Consider the following 16,575-nt stretch of genomic DNA (forward strand, 5'->3'; position numbering starts at 1 on the left):
AACAAGATCTGGAATCTTTAAGACACAAAACTGCCAGAAAAGTATTCAACTATGGTATGACTTCACTTGAGTTATTGAAAACAAAACAAATAAAAATGTGCTCTGGTGGATTTAAAAAGGTCAAATACCTATGATGACACTAGATATTTAACAGTGTAACAGTTAACCTTATTTTTAAGAGGTTAGTTTTTTTTTCCCTTGGTTCACAGAGGCTCTCTTTATCATACCCTCACAAGGCAATGTGTTATGACATTCACTCTGGTCTCCTTTGCCTCCTGGCTTCCTACCCCTTCCCATTTTCTTCCAAAAAAGTAGCCACAAAATGAAGGGAAAATATCCAGCTTAAAGGGCAAAGATTTCTAGTAGAGGAAAAGGAGCGGGAAATGAATTATTTCAGACCAAAAGCAATTATATTTTGAAGGCAGAAGCAGACATCTTCTGGCACAACTGTCAAGATGTTACAAAAAGATTAAAAGAGAGTTTTTTTTGTCATTTAAAATCTGTTTCTGGTTCGCAAGAAAAGGGGGGTCTGCTGTTCAGTTTGTGATTTTTAATAAGATTTCTCAATAGCCTCCCTGCTTTAAAAAAAAAAAAAAAAAGCATAAGGGAGAAAGAAGCCAAAAATTGAAGGTAATGTAACAAATACAGCTATGACTTTGATGCAGTATCATTCATTTTCACCATTTTGGTGGATTTAGACAAGATTTTTGTGGGAGGTTATATCGTATACAACAACCTGTCAACAAAATATACTTATTGCAAAGACTTTACAGAATTTAGGCTTCTATTGGGGTTAAAGTAGAAACATCAGATTAATTGCTTTCAAAACTCAGGGAGCTACTGCTCAAGGAGGCAAAGGACAGTATTTTCCACTGCTAACGGAGTGCAAATCTTTCCCTAAGCTTCAAATGTCTGCTCTTATCTTGTCCCTATTCTTCAGGGTATGGGCTCGCTCAATTCTCCATTAAGCAGTGCTTATCAAGTTCCTGCTTGAGCGACACAAGAGATTATGTTGAAGCCCTAACTAAAGTTATTCAGACAAAGGGGTCATGATTTCTAATATATCCTCTACCTTGTTCCCCACCTTTATGACATGGAAGCTGTGTTGGAACTTGTTCACAATCCAAATTCTCACCACGGCAGCTGAGCAATCACCAGTTTTCTTCCATCTCTCACATTCCCTCCATCTGCAATTCATTCTTCATCTCTTTCCATTGTTGGAGTTCAACATACTCATTTCATAGTCTTCTCTTCTGGACTTCATCTCTTCCTCCCTCCTGTACGACCATTTCTGTTGGTGAGCATGGTGGCTCATAGCTTTGGCCTTCACACACTCATAAAGTAAGGGGTACTGCAGGTGGAAGACAGTTCATGGCTTCATTTTCTCTCATTCTGCCTTCAGTTTGCAAGGATTCCTTTCTTGCTCAACACATATATAGGATAGGGCTAGAAGCTGTGGGAAGCCACATCAAGTACTTGAGGTGATCCAACCCCTCAAATATTCTGCAATATTTGGGGGGAAAAAAAAAGACAAAATAAGACTATTACTTGGAAAACAGAGGACAGTGTGTGATGCTAATCAATGAAGGTTAAATCACCTGCCAAATGGTATGATACATGTAATGAAATCTATAGGCTTTCAGGAATCAGGGGGAGGGAAAGGAGTGCCTCTACTCGGTCTAGTCCTTGCATTCATTTCTCATCATATGAACTTATTCAGATGTCAACCTGCTATGACAAATATAACTTTGAAAAGGAATAACTTCCTAACTCTCTTCCTCTGATTTATAACACTGGGGACCTTCTTCTATTTCCCCTTAAAACTTTCTTTTGAGCACTACCGTTGTATTTCATACAGAATCCATTTTAAATATATATCTCAGCTTCCCCTAAAATATTTGCAGACTCGAGAGTGCCTTAACTTCCTACTTTTCACTTTTAAAAAAATGTGGAAGTTAAACCTTCCAAGTTAGGTCAGCAAATTAAAATTTTTAACATGAAATTTTATCAGTATACTTTTTTTATTTTAATCCTTCCCAAATGGAAAAGCTAAAATCTGAAAGAGGTTATTTTTGGTTTTGGGGTTTTTGTTTTTTTAAGATTTTATTTGTTTATTTGACAGAGAGAGAGTACAAGTAGGCAGAGTGGTAGGCAGAGGGAGAAGGAGAAACGGGCTCCACACTGAGTAGGGAGCCTGACATGGGGCTCGATCCCAGGATCCTGGGATCATGACCTAAGCCAAAGGCAGATGCTCAACTGACTGAGCCACCCAGGCATTCCTGAAAGAGGCTATTTTTGAAGTGATGAAATACAGTGATGCTTCCAGGAATTTAGGATTCAAAAAATATTTACTTTCTCATTTAACTCAATTTATGCCTTTGTCCAGTCACCTTTACCAGATATTGATAGGGGAGGGGAGAGAAAATGAAACTTAAATGGGCATTTACTATTTGCTAGAATGTGTCTATTAAAAAGAAACTTTGTAGGGAAAGAGTTTGAAAGCACTGAGTAATTTCCCTATAATTTTAAAATATTTTACATTTTCTGATATCAGATTACAAAATACAATAAAACAAAGAAAAGGAAAAGGAAGACTGAGATGAGGAAGGGGAGGAACTTAAAAAGGAAAGGAAGGACACAATTGCTGGGCCCCAACGATGGGCCAGATACTCATCTAGGTCCTCGCTATACCTTGTCTTATGTAATCCTCATAATAATACTCACGCACAGAGTTATTACAAACTATGTTGTGCAGATGAAACACTTGGGGATGAGGGAGGTTAAGTAACTTGGTCAAGACCACACAGCTAAAAGCATTGTTTAGATCTAACCTTAGATCTAAGACAGATTCTTGCTTGCTCTCCACTGCACTGCCCCTGCAGATGACCAGTCATTCTTCTGGGGGTCTTTCCAGAGTAGTCACACCCAACATATTTTGCAGACAATCTTCTAATGGAGAATTTGTAGGCTCAGCTAACCGGGAATGCAATGAACAGAGGGAAATGTATTTGACTTCGCCACCACGTCTCATTGCACATCCACAGGCAAAAGCCTAACTACCTGGAACAACCAGGAAAGTGAAAGCCTAACCCTACAAGGTGGATAGAGACCAGGAGTAAAAGCATAGGCTCATCAATCAATCTCCAATTCGGCACAAACCTATCAGATCCAGTAACCATGTGACAGACAGCATTCCCAGCAGAAGCCTGACCACAAAAACCAAACGGTCATAATTTCCCAGGGCAAACATACCTGCTCAGTTTGAGCAGTTTGAAAGGAAAGGTTGACAAAGGTACTAGTGAGAGAAAAAATGTGCTCAGAGTACTTTGTATGTGTCACTGTGCAGTTGGCATCGGGGTGACCTGCTATATTGAAATGGGACTGGATGGGGGGGTGCAGGGAGCTGCTGAAGAGAGGAGAATGCGGGGGATGAAAATGAGACAGACAACTCAGAATTTTTTCCTTTTGAATTTCAACCTGTTGGATAAAAACAATAGCAAATGAGGCACTGAATATGCATGAGGAAGGGAAGGTATTTTAAGTTTTTCAGGAGACAGCTCGCTGAACGGAATTGCTAATTATGTCTCACATTGCTCTGTCCAATTCAGTTAGCTTGATTATGGCTGAGTTGTCAACTCCCCTGCACTTGAGGTTCCACAGTTGCAGCCCATTCTGAGGCTTAATATAAAATTAGAAGTATCTTTTTCCCAAAAAAAAATGTTTTCCCTCACTGAAGAGCTAGCTTTACCCATTGTGACAACATAACCTTTCTCAACAAAAATAAAATTAAAACCACTGAGGGTTCAGATTCAAGGGTTTTTGGAGTTGGTGGAACATCGGGAATGGAATCGCAGCTGTGACAATTGCAAATTAAGATTGAACAATGAGCCAAATTAAAAGGGTGAGAAAGAGCAGAACACCATATGGAGTATCTCGTTGCTACCCCCACAGGATATCTTTGATTTCTTAGGATAGGGAGGATTTGCCAACTGAGGAACGGACTAAATAGAGCCCTGGAATCTCGCTTTTTCTTCTCCCTAGCCTACAGAGGCTACCTAAGTCAAGGGAGTAGAATTTCTGCTTTCCTTGACTTAGTTTTTTCACCTCTAAAATGGGACAGGCCTCATTTGACAATGGTGCTCGTTCAAGAGAGGGATGATGGGCATTGGGGGGGGGGTGGTCCTCGCTGGACAGGAAGATGGCTATCTAGGAAGTCAGGGCCTTGAGAGAATTCACCCTAAAAATAGAAAGAATGGGGCATGATAGACTTAATCAAATAAAATGCCATTAGATTAATTCAGTAATGTGTCCTGGTCCAATCCATTTATTCCCAGCCAACCCCATGCTGGATTCATGTCCAAATAGAGGAAGAACAACAGGAGATGGAGAAAGGTGGACCCAAGAGTCCTTCTTGGGGCCCCTCTAAAATAGTAGCCCAGAGGGGAAGGGAGCAGTGTTCCCACCTCACCCTAGAGAGCCACAGTGCTTTGGGGACACAAGGGTCCAATGCGTGCATGAAGGTATGCAGTAAGAGAAGGATGCAATGGCAACTGGGCCATGCTGAAATGCACACATGGAGGGACAGGCAAAACTGAAGCAGCTGGCAGAGCAGGTCAGTTTCGGTGGAAGGGTCTTTTCTGAAAATGTTTTTGACACATCCCCCAAGAAATACAGGAAATGGTCCGGGGAAGTGGGTGAACTATTTTGTAAAGGGGTTGAGTTTTATGCTACGCAGTTGTGAAGTTGTTAACGCAATGAAGAAGCCCAGGGTATCTTGCTAAGGAGCCATGCAAAGGAGAACCAAGGCCCGCAGCCAATTGCTGGGCATGTCAAAGAGGTAGTGGGAACCATCCAGTTGACCAGAAGAAGCAGAAATCAGCCAGCCCAGCTGAGCCCAACCCAAATGGCAAAAGCAGGAATAAAAGAGCAGGTGTTGTGGAAGCCATTATGTCATAGAGCATTAGATGGCTGATACCATCTGTGTATACCATATAGTTCCTTCTAGTATCCTCCATTTTCAAGAAAGAAACAATTCCTTTATTTCTTCCTCTGTGTCATTTGCCCACAAAAGCTGTCTTAGTTCCCAAGTAATGTCTGCTGCTGACCTTAATCAGAGGCATTAGAGAAGTAACAATTATTCTACTTGCTAAAATTAAGGTTTTAGCTACAGTACATTGTTTTGCAGGAGCAGAAAAATCTTTCACTGACAACAGCTTTGCTGCCCACATCTGCACGCCCTGAACAGTATCAGAACTGGGTGAAGTACATGCACTTCAGCCTCAGCAACACAGTGAGCCCCGAGTGGGTTGGGAGTTCATGAAATCAGTGCAGTACCACTGGCTTGGTTATTTGCCCTACAGAGTTGCTTTCATAACTGTTCCCTTGGTCCTCCAAACACCACCATTAGGAAGAGAGAAGATAAAAATCACGTCTATAAATAAAGCAGCCAAGCTCCAGAGAGAAAGGAAGGCCAGTCAGCTGCAAAAAGGCATGGCGAACAAAAACATATAATATTATTGATCGGGACTACTTTCCAGTGTGGCAGATATCTCCATTATTCACTGGCTTCGAGAACATAAGATTTCCTGATGAACACGTAGGATTAGTTTATATTAAACCTAATCGAGTAGAGAAGTTACGGGGGGAGGTAACTTTTTTTTTTTTTTTAATGTTTGAAAGGTTCCTTTTTTCTTTCTCATCTCCTATCCTCCTTCCTCCTATACTCAAGTGTCTTTTGGTGGGGCAAAGACTTTCTGAAGCAGAATTTCCTTTCTGATTAAATCTGCTCTGTTCTCTCGCAGCTCCATTGCTTCAGTTCTGATAAGCCTCAGGTCAGTTCTATCTAAGTTTACAATCCAATTTGAACTTTCAGTGATCATGGAAATATATATATTTCTTATTTTCAGTCATATCAGATCAAGCTGTTATCCTTAAGCAGCCAAGGTGGAGGAATTAAAATCACATCATGAAATGCAGGAACTATTTATTCACTTGGACTCTTTCTCATCGATGTTAGAGAGACAAGTACATCAAACGTTGTTTATAATCAAGGAAAATTACCCCCGAAGTACATCGTGGTGCACATGATTTTTTATGTGCTCCTGATGTCTGTCTTTAAGAAAAAATTGGGTTTATTTCAAAAGATTTGCCTGCTTGCTGTGATGATCTATGCCAGTTGGAAACCTCAGCTCTAAGTTGATGGTGCTTAAATAAGAAGTGTTTTCATGGCTCTAAGTCAAAAGGTTCCACCTTTTTTTTTTTAGCCTCAACAATGCAACACATACAAGGAAGCTAAACTAAATTCCATTTTTCTCATTACGTATTAATATTGGGCTCTATCTGTATGTGACCAGAGTCAGACTAAAGGAGAAAGTCAAGAGTAAGCTAAATCCAAGTCTGAGAAGATGAAAGGTCAAAAATGTAGGGATAACACACTAACCAACAGAAAGGAAAAAAAACAAAAAACAAAAAACAAAAAACAAACAGAGGATCCAGAAATCTCATGGTACTTTAATCATGTTCAAACCTGACTATTTAGGGCACCTGGGTGGCTTAGTGGGTTAAACCTGACTATTTGACTCTGAAGAGAGGCTGGGAATGGCAGTGGAGACTCAAGGCTAGTCTATTCCTACAGGTACCACTGAAAATGAGCACTTATTATGAGGAACCACCCATCAAAAAAGACAGGCTTCTTCCCCCTGCTCTAAGCCCTGGGGCCTTGCCTGGGCTCATTTCTGTGAAGAGTCATGATGGCTACCTTTCCGTTCCCCTCTTATCACATGACCTCCTACATCTCTTTCCTAGATGTTTGCACTAAACCTAGCCAAAGGCGGTTTAACCGCAACAGTTCAGGTGACTGATATCTACAAGATACCTAGAAATAAGCATCCTTCCAGTGAATAATAATACTAGTAAAAGCTGAGCTTTAACTTTTTTTCTTTTTTCTTCTTTTTTTTTTTTTTTTTTTTGGTGAGCACTTGCTATCAATGGTACAAAAATTTCTATCACTGAATTCTTATAACAGCTCAATGAGGAAACTACTAGACATTGGTTAGTAGATGTCTAGTAGGGTTACTAGACATAATCCCTTTCCTCTTGGTTAGTAGATGTCTAGTAGGGTTACTAGATATAACCCCTTTCCTCTGGGGAACTACTTCTCCCATTCTCCAAACATATGATGACAGTGGGGCTGACAGTCCTAGAACCCTACATGGCCACACCCATAATAGGGCAAGGAAACCAGGTCTAAACAACCAAAGCAACCCCTTCACCAGACCACATGGTGAGTTCAAGGTGAGATTATGACCAAAGTAGAACCAATTAAGACTATTTTATGGGGCACCTGGGTGGCTCAGTTGGTTAAGCCTTCGATTCTTGATTTTAGCTTAGGTCATGATCTCAGGGTTGAAAAGATGGAGCCCTGTGTTGGCCCTGTGCTGGGGTCCATGCTGGGCACAGAGCCTCCTTAAGATTCTCTCTCTGCCTCTCCCCCTCTCCCCAGCTTGCATGTGCGCATCCTTTCACTCCCTCTCTCAAAAAAGATTATTTTATTACAATTTTTAAAAATCTGTGAATAATTTAAATTTCAAGTTGGAGAACTTGATACATTTATTTAATGTTAATTAGGGGCTATGACACCTTCTTCTCTGCTGTGTAGACAAATCCTATTCACAAAAAAAAAGAAAAAAGAAAAAAGAAGGCTGAGGCTAAAAGAAAAAGCAAATCAAAAGAGGATAACAAGATTGTATCTTAACTAACCACTCCTGGAGAGTATAGCTAGATAGACAGGGACAGAGACACATAAACATACACACGCACATATGCATACAGATTAGCTACTGTATTCCCTTTTATTGCTTCAAAAACCATAGTTTGGATTAGTGACATAACCAGAGCCTTAACTTATCAAGACAGGTACTACATTTATCCTCTTTTCAAAGATGGGAAAACTGAAACATAGATTATGTAACTTGCCCAAGGTCATACCAGTACAAATGACAGGACCTGGATTCAAACCAAGCTCAGTAGGACTCTAGTCCGAGCTCTTCATCATTGCAGAGTATGATCTTTAAGGAGAGCCGTCATGCCAGGCATTTTCAGAGTGCAGGGAGGAACAAACTTGCTCTTAAAGAAATACTTTTGCAGGAAAAATAGATTGGAACCTAAAGAACAGCAATATAAAACACACTGTGCTATTATCACATACAGCACTCTTCATACAGTACCTGATTTGAACTCCCCAACAACTCTGTGAAGTGGACAGAACAGAGACTTTTGTTATTCACTTTACAGATAAAGAGAATGTCTAAGAAAAAGCTCTCCCCAGTTGACCTAACTATGTGATGGGTAATGAGATACAGCCAGGACTCTCTGCCTTCTAACTGCAGGTGACGGCAGGGCCTTTCTCCACCACACGATTTACTTACCCTGGCTTCATTTGACAGAAATGTTGTGGAGCTCGAAAAAAGGTACTTGGTATTTAGAGACCAAGGTTAGACTCTCCTTCTCAACACTATACAACTTGGGAGATTTCTGATCAAAATTTCTAGCCAAAACTTTTAACAAGAAATTATTTTTCAACCAAAGTAATTCTTATACCCTGACAAATTTGAGTACTCAAATAAGACAGATAAGTGGTACTCACCACTATTTTCTTCCAATTATTTTATAATTTTAAAAATTGATTTGAATCCATCTGGAGAATACTTTCACATAAGATGTTAAATGAGACTAACTTTTTCCCTTCTGTATAACTGATCAATTCACCAGCTTCATTTATAGATTAATACAGTCCTCTCCTCTATATACTCACATATACACATATCTTGTTTTTTTCACAGCTATTATTTCTCTAATCTGAGTGTAGAGAAAGCTTTATAAGGATAAAAAACAAAAACAACAAAGGGAAAAGATGGAAAGTTTTGCATCTGTGGAAATAAACACACATCAATTGATAGATTAAAAAAAAGATTTATATCAACAGACAGACTATGTGATAGATGGCCAAGAATCTTAATTCACAGGATTGTTATAAATATAGAAAAATAGATATCCAAGTAGAAAAACAGACAGATTAGGAATAGTCCATTTCCAGGAAAAAGAAAAATTACAAATTAGAAAAGAAAAAAATTAAAGGGGTGGCTGGGTGGCTCAGACTGTTAAGCATCTACCTTCAGCTCAGGTCATGATCCCAGGGTCCTGGGATGGAGCCCCGCACAGGGTTCCCTGCTCAGTGGAGAGTCTATGTCTCCCTCTCGTTCTGCCCCTCCCCTCACCATGTTCATTCCCTCTCTCTCTCCTTCTCCCTCTCGTTCTCTCTATCTCAAGTAAATCTTTATATTAAAAAAAATAGAAATACAAAGTATGAATAGTACAGAAAGCTGTATGGTTGCTTTCTGATACTACCCCATTTCCATGTGTACAATGTTGTGTTATCCAAGCCGATCCTGACTCGCAGCCAGCTCTAAGTTGTCCTTTTAACCAGAGAAAAAGTTAAGAGAAGCTATCAACTCCAGTGTAAGCCGTGTTTTCTCACTTGCATATCTTTAGTTACAAATGACTATTTACCTGTCAGTTGGGTTGAGAACACCCATAGGTTTTCCTTTGAAGTGAACCTCTTGGATTTAAAGAGATTTTTTTTAAGCTGTTGAAGGTTTGCTTGATCTAAAGTCTCAGAGACGTTTGAAGTTGTGACTTAATGGAAGATTATTTTTATTCATAGTGATCAAGCAGTTAATGAGATAAAGTAGTGAGGAGACAAGCTTAATAGAATATGTGGTTGCACCGCATGTTAATCTTTATAAAGGCAGAATGAAAATAACAGGAAACCAGGAAGAAATTGGGACAGATGGCTGAACAGCTCCAAGATAGGAAAAACAACTCGTCCCTGCACAGGGCTTTCAAAAACAAACCCCTGTCATGTTGAGTTCAATAGATAAAAAGGTGATGGAGAATAAGAAGATGGAAAGCCAGGACTAAAATTTTTCGGGTGGCTGTTCTCTTGAGACTTTCCCCTAACCCTTCTTCAAGCCCTTCCCCAACTCTCCACCGAAGGGCAAAATGTGTTGGGAGCAGCTACAACTTTTCAATATGGGAGGAACACTAACAGTAAAGAAAGTCACCATCTGCCTCAGTGGCCCACTATGCACCATTTTAACCTCCCTAAGCTGTACCAAGATGAGGGGCATTGCCAGCCGGCTCAGCAGCAGTGCACTAGAGAGGCCACTAGGGAAGCTGATGGCAAAAGAGGGAAGAGAGTGTCATTTCCATTTACTCTCCATGCTAGTTCGGTACCATCATTTGTTATCGTCTGCTTGTTTTTCAGGCCAGCGGAGAAAAAATCTGACTACCCAATTATCTATTTAAGTCAGAAGACTGATAAAGCCTGATTAGCCATGGAGGAGAAAAGGACATTTGTCATTAAAGGTATTCCTTTTGAGGCACTTGGGTGGCCCAGTTGGTTAAGCATCTGCCTTTGACTCGGGTTGTGATCCCAGGACTCACATGGGGCTCCCTGCTCAGTGGGGAGCCTGCTTCTCCCTCTCCCTCTGCCTGCCACTCCCCCTGCTTGCACTCTATCTCTCTGTGTCAAATAAAAAAATAAAATATATACATATATTTTAAAAATCCTATTCCTTTTAACCCACTAACAATGGAGGTGGAACCAAGTGCAAATATTTTAGTACTCGAAGGGGTCAGCGGACGTTTTGGGAAACTGGCATAGCTACATTTCCCAGAGGGTACCTTCTGAAAGATAACCTGCATCTCACACTTTGAGGATGCCTTCTTAAAGTGAATATTCTTAAGCCCACCCCAGCAACTGATTCATTGGGACCCAGGAATCTGCACTTTTCAAACATTTTAGACATACTTACATTCTATACCTTACATCCAATGTCTGAAGTCTTTGGGAATCTATATTTCTGCAAGATCTTATTACAATGGGATTTGGGAACTGGCTTTACTTCTAGAATTCATAGACCCCCTTGGGCAGAGGGGACATACCAGCAGGGAAAAACACTTGGGCTTCTGCTCCCTGTGCACTGGTTCCACCGACCCAGAAGCTTAGAGTTAGTGTCAGGACTGCGGTCTTTGTAAACCTCTAGAAGAGATAGACTCCTTCCCCTCCCTTTGTCAATGGTAGATTGGTCTTTTAGTCTGCCTTAAATGAGGAAAAACACTCTTTAGGAGAGATGGATATACGGGAGGTCTCAATTCTCACTCCATACCGTGGGTAAGCCTCTGACCTTGTCCTCTGCCCTCCTCTAGCCTAAAATATACTACTATGATTATTGTCCCTCAAGGCAGCTGTGCCTTTAGCACCCAATTACCTCTCTGAGTCACTTCTTCCCCTTCCAGTTTCTGGCCCTAGAAATTTTCCTTTCTTGATCACAAGCCCAGTTATGCATTTATAATGATGTTGGATATACTTTATCCAACATTTCTAGGAGTTGTGTAGTGGGAGAGTTTTTTGGGCTCTGTTGCCTTATGTATTGCTGGAAATAGAAGTTCTCGAAACTGCATTCTTAGCAAGCACCGCAAATGACTCTTATCTACACACTAAAATTTGAGGATATTGTAATCTCGGCAAGTAATGAGACTTTATAGTTGTATAACAGTAGTTTATAAAATGTCTTCACATTTATTTATTTCATTTCATCCTTGCAACAGCCTTGCAAAATAAGCAGGACTGGTATTTTTACTCCCAGCTTCCTGATGATAAAGCCTAATCAGGCTAAGTTTCTTGCCCAAGGACATAAAAGTAGTTAAAGAGCAAAAATGAGAACTAGACCCCAGATATTCTAGTCAATCTATTATATCGTACTACGGTATTCCCAAGGTGATAATTTAAAGTGATCATTATCTATCACATGACACAAACCACATCTTTTCACATCAACAGGAAGGAAGTAAGATCAAATATTCTTTGGAGAATATGTTTTCCTTTTCTGTGTATGTCAAACACTGAAGCTCTACTCTTTGGCAACAGACTTCTTTAAGAACAATTTCTCCAATTAAAAACATGGCACCTGAGACTAATATTACATGTGTCAATTTTAATCCAGTAATAAATTTTAAAAATAAGTTAAAAACAAGAAGTGAGTTAAGCCTCTGCCTTTGGCTAGGGTTATGGTCTCAGGGTCCTGGGATCAAGCCCCACATCGGGCTCTCTGCTCAGCAGGGAGCCTGCTTCCCCCTCTCTCTCTGCCTGCCTCTCTGCCTACCTGTGATCTCTGTCTGTCAAATAAATAAATAAAATCTTTTAAAAAAATGGAAATTACTTTTTAAATGATCTCTATAGTAGATTGATATTATTTATAAGAGCATCCATTATTTTTAATAATCATCCTTCAACTTTGTAAGAAACTTATCTTGTTGTATCAATGCATGACCCCTAGAAGGTTTCTTCTGCAGTGGGAGCCTCTTCTAACTTCTGCTGGCTCCTAAGGGGTTGAGGAGCCTGGTTGAAATACTTTTCCAATTCTCCACTCTCCAGATCATGGGAATTAGTTGAATTTTAGTATTAATTTTCTGGCCTTCAGAGAGAATCAGTGGGGGGCCCATGGTCCATGCAATGGTGGACCCACCACAAGACCTCAGTCACATCACTGTTTCTGGGTCTGCATTTGGTCATTCCTCTCACAATCACATTCATTCCACAAATATATGAGCCACCTGCAGTGTGCCTGAAAATAAACTAGAAACTGTCTCATACCAGCATACTTTGTAATATTCTGTGGGGAAATTTTTACTATGGAATTAACACTGCAATTCCAGATTGCTTCAAAGGGCCTTTTAAAAATCATACAACTAAATATTTCTTGGCTCTGTCCAGTGTTAACAGAGTCTTCCCTTGCTAGGTGAGTTATGCCCCTTTTCTCCTATCTTTAGGGTTTACAGAGAACAAGTGTCTTCCCTATAGAAGACATGCCAAGAATTTTTTCACAAGCACAAATTGCCATGAAAACTTAAAAGAATTTGTTTAAAGGGAAGTTAATTAATTTTATTTTAGAGTTGTTGTTCAAATGTCTTTGAAATTGCTGCCTTTTTCCCTTTAGGGCCAAGCTGATTTTCTTTAGTCCCTTCAGCCATGGTAATTTGCATGCATGTGAAAATATTTTATCAGCATTAATATTCTAGAACATGACTAGTCTGTATAGTCAGGAAGACAATTGGGTTGACCAGGAAGCCCAAGTATCTATCAGTGAGAGGGTAGGAGAACCCACAGCTGTGCATCTATTCAATAGAAAATTCAACTACTGTCCAAAAAAATGAGGTGAACTTATGCTGACTATAGCAAATGGAAGGCTCAAGTTATATCATTAAATGGAAAAAGTTAAATTAGAAAACAAGCCATAAGTTTTGATCCCATTCACATAAATGCTTAGAAAGAGGTTAATTCTGAGAAAGGAAAAGGGAAATCAAGAATTCAGGCATAATTTTTTTTTTAATTTATTTATTTGACAGTGAGAGAGAGAGAATCGGAGAGCGCATGCCCGCAAGGGGGAGCGGACAGAGAGAGAGGGAGAGAAGCTCAAGCAGACTCCTCCTACTGAGCAGAGCCTGATGTGATGCTCAATTTCACAACTCAGGAATATTTTTCCCAATTATATCTAAGCTACCAAATACTCCCCAAGTGATTATCATTGTGATTGCCCTCTAAAATTACCAGATAAGGAGACAATGCCACAATTTTCCATGTAAAAATGTTTGAGTTGTCTTTTTCCATGTACAGAAATCAAAGAATAATTTTAATAATTGTTAAATTGCATTGAGCTCTGACAATGATCCAATCACAGTGCTAGCTGTAAAAGTGTTAGCCAAAAAGAAAAGGAAAAAGAAGAGCACTAAAATGCAAAATCTGTAGGTCACAACTCTTCCAGAACTTCTATATAGACAGGAAGGCAGCAAGCAATCTGAAAGAGCGTTGGACTTGAGCTCTATTTGCATAGAATGTATAAATCAAGAAAATGCCAATGGACCATATTTTTAAATTGGTGAGAGGGTGAAAAACTAATTGAACTGAGATAGACCAATCCCCTTGATACTTCTGATGTCCTGAGGTAAGAAAATCCCCAAGGAAAAGAAACTACCTCTGGCTCCAGCTCTGAAAGAGAAAACTGGAGTTTATCTGATGGAAAAATTCTAGAAACTGAACAAGGTTTTAAAAATTCTATGGAAGGGGCGCCTGGGTGGCTCAGTGGGTTAAGCCTCTGCCTTCGGCTCGGGTCATGATCTCAGGGTCCTGGGATCAAGTCCCACATCGGGCTCTCTGCTCGGCAGGGAGCCTGCTTCTTCTCTCTCTCTTTCAGCCTGCCTCTCTGCCTACTTGTGATCTCTGTTTGTCAAATAAATAAATAAAATCTTAAAAAAAAAAATTCTATGGAAGCATAGAATGGTACAAGAGTTGTACAGTGGTACAAGAGTTTCAATGTCTTTGGATATAGCAACAAGATGAATGTTTCCTTTTAAAAGTATATATATATGTATTTATCATTATCTACAGAAGACCAAGAGTTTAATTATCTTCTACCACATTACCTCTCAACCTATCTGTGGTAAAGGACAAGTTTTGTTTTGTTTCTTTATTAACATCCATTTCATTGGAGGTTGGTGATAATAGGTAGCTTGAACTACATGTAATTCATCACATGGGTGTAACAATCACCCAACTGGACCAGACCCTGATTAACAAAAAGAATCCACTGATCATCTGATTTGATGTCATAGCAGTGACAAATTGCTTTAAAAATTTCTAAATACTAATTCCCAATTTCTATTCTTTTCTTGACTGAGACCAGTAACAAACAGTGCTAGTCTACACACAATTTGAGTAGCAGTGGTAAAAAACATATGGATCCTATCTCAATCCATAGCACAAAATATCTTTAAATCAGGCCCTGATCAGAAAAGAGACATATTAAACAAAAGACATAAACAATTTAAGCACAGACAATAAAACACATACAGATGAAGCAAAAATGTCCTACTGTTCCTCTTTTACACTTTTTGCTCAGTTTAATTGACAAGAATCTTGACACAGCAAAGCAATCTGTTTCCAAATACTGCCACCCTTTGCAACCACTTATCTTCGTGAATTATAATTTTCTCAATATTGTGCTATCAAAATAAGATAAATTGGATACTGAGACTGAAAAAGTACTAGCCAACTCTCCTGCAGAGACGCTCTTTGGAAAAATTTTAATTCCACTATAAAACACGTGACCCCGATAGAGATTCACAATATACAATGGACCTGAAACATCTTGCAGAAATAAGTTGAATTAACCTTTCAAGGGTTCGTGAGTTATTTAAACCACAAAATCCATTCTTTACATTATATCAAGGAATATGCTGATTTACATATTTTGAAAAATGCTGGAGAAGACCACCTGTAAAGTACCTTGTCATTTCTAAAGCCTCAAACTTCCTGAATCTCTATATTGCTAAGTAAGATGCCTTAACATTTCATTATCTATCCCTTCCCTCCTGAACACGCACACTTTTTTTTAGAGAGTGAGGGATCGAGGGAGCGAGTGAGGGAGAGAGAGAGAGAGCATGAGCAGGGTCAGAGAAAATGGGGCAGAGGGAGAGGGAGAAGCAGACTCCCCGCCGAGCAGGGAACCCAATGCAGGGCTCCATCCCAGGACCCGGGATCATGACCTGAGCAGAAGGCAGACGCTTAACCCACTGAGACACCCAGGCATCCTTACACACTTTTTAAATGCATCCAAAATCTTTATTTTAGGCTTGGAAATGAAAGACATCTAAAGGCTTCCCTTTCCACTATTGACTCTCAGAGCTTTATTTGGAGCATCATTTATCAGTTCCAAGACAACTAGCCATTGTGCTCACAAGTAAAAAAAAAAAAAAACATAAAACCTATTTTAAGATATGGATGCTGGAGGGGTGCCTGGGTGGCTCAGTGGGTTAAGCCTCTGCCTTTGGCTCAGGTCATGATCTCAGGGTCCTGGGATGAAGCCCCACATGGTGCTCTCTGCTCAGCAGGGAGCCTGCTTCTTGCTGTCTCTCTGCCTACTTGTGATCTCTTTCTCTGTCCAAAAAATAAACTCTTATATATATATATATATATATATATATATATATATATATATATACACTGGAGAGTTTGACTAGAATCACACATTAACTGAGGGACTCAGTCTTATACCCATGACCCAGTGAGCAGAATTTGAGTCCATACTTCAGCCAAATCGTAGTGCATTATGGGCTTATATGATCACGAGAGGATACTGAAAGCAAAACTGTTAAATTTATCATTGCCAAGGTTCTAAGGAATGATGGTGAACTCACTCCCTCCTGCCCAAAGACGTATGTAACAACACTAAAGCTCAAAGCAAATTGGGTGAAGCTCATGAAAATCATCTGATCCTGTCAAACAAGGTGTCTCAACTTGAGAGCCCAGACTATTTCAAGGGAAGCCCCTTGTCAAAAATCCAGTTTCCTTTGGACTGTAGTGATAATAAGGCAACTGTATAAATGACTAAAAAAATCGTTGAAATGTACACTTTCACTGAATTAACTAAATGGTCTGTAAATTATACTTTAATGAAT

General features: G+C 39.7%; 1 long non-coding RNA gene across 1 annotated transcript; it reads left to right on the forward strand.

The window, feature by feature from the left end:
* Window positions 1–1,109: 1,109 nt before the first annotated feature.
* On the forward strand, window positions 1,110–10,419 carry LOC309861535. The gene is made up of 3 exons (XR_014310005.1): window positions 1,110–1,297; window positions 5,186–5,290; window positions 10,325–10,419. It is a non-coding gene; the product is annotated as an uncharacterized lncRNA (long non-coding RNA).
* The last annotated feature ends 6,156 nt before the right edge of the window (window positions 10,420–16,575 follow it).

This window comes from Mustela nivalis (genome assembly GCF_964662115.1).
Source record: "Mustela nivalis genome assembly, chromosome: 3".
In the NCBI taxonomy this organism is placed as follows: domain Eukaryota; kingdom Metazoa; phylum Chordata; class Mammalia; order Carnivora; family Mustelidae; genus Mustela; species Mustela nivalis.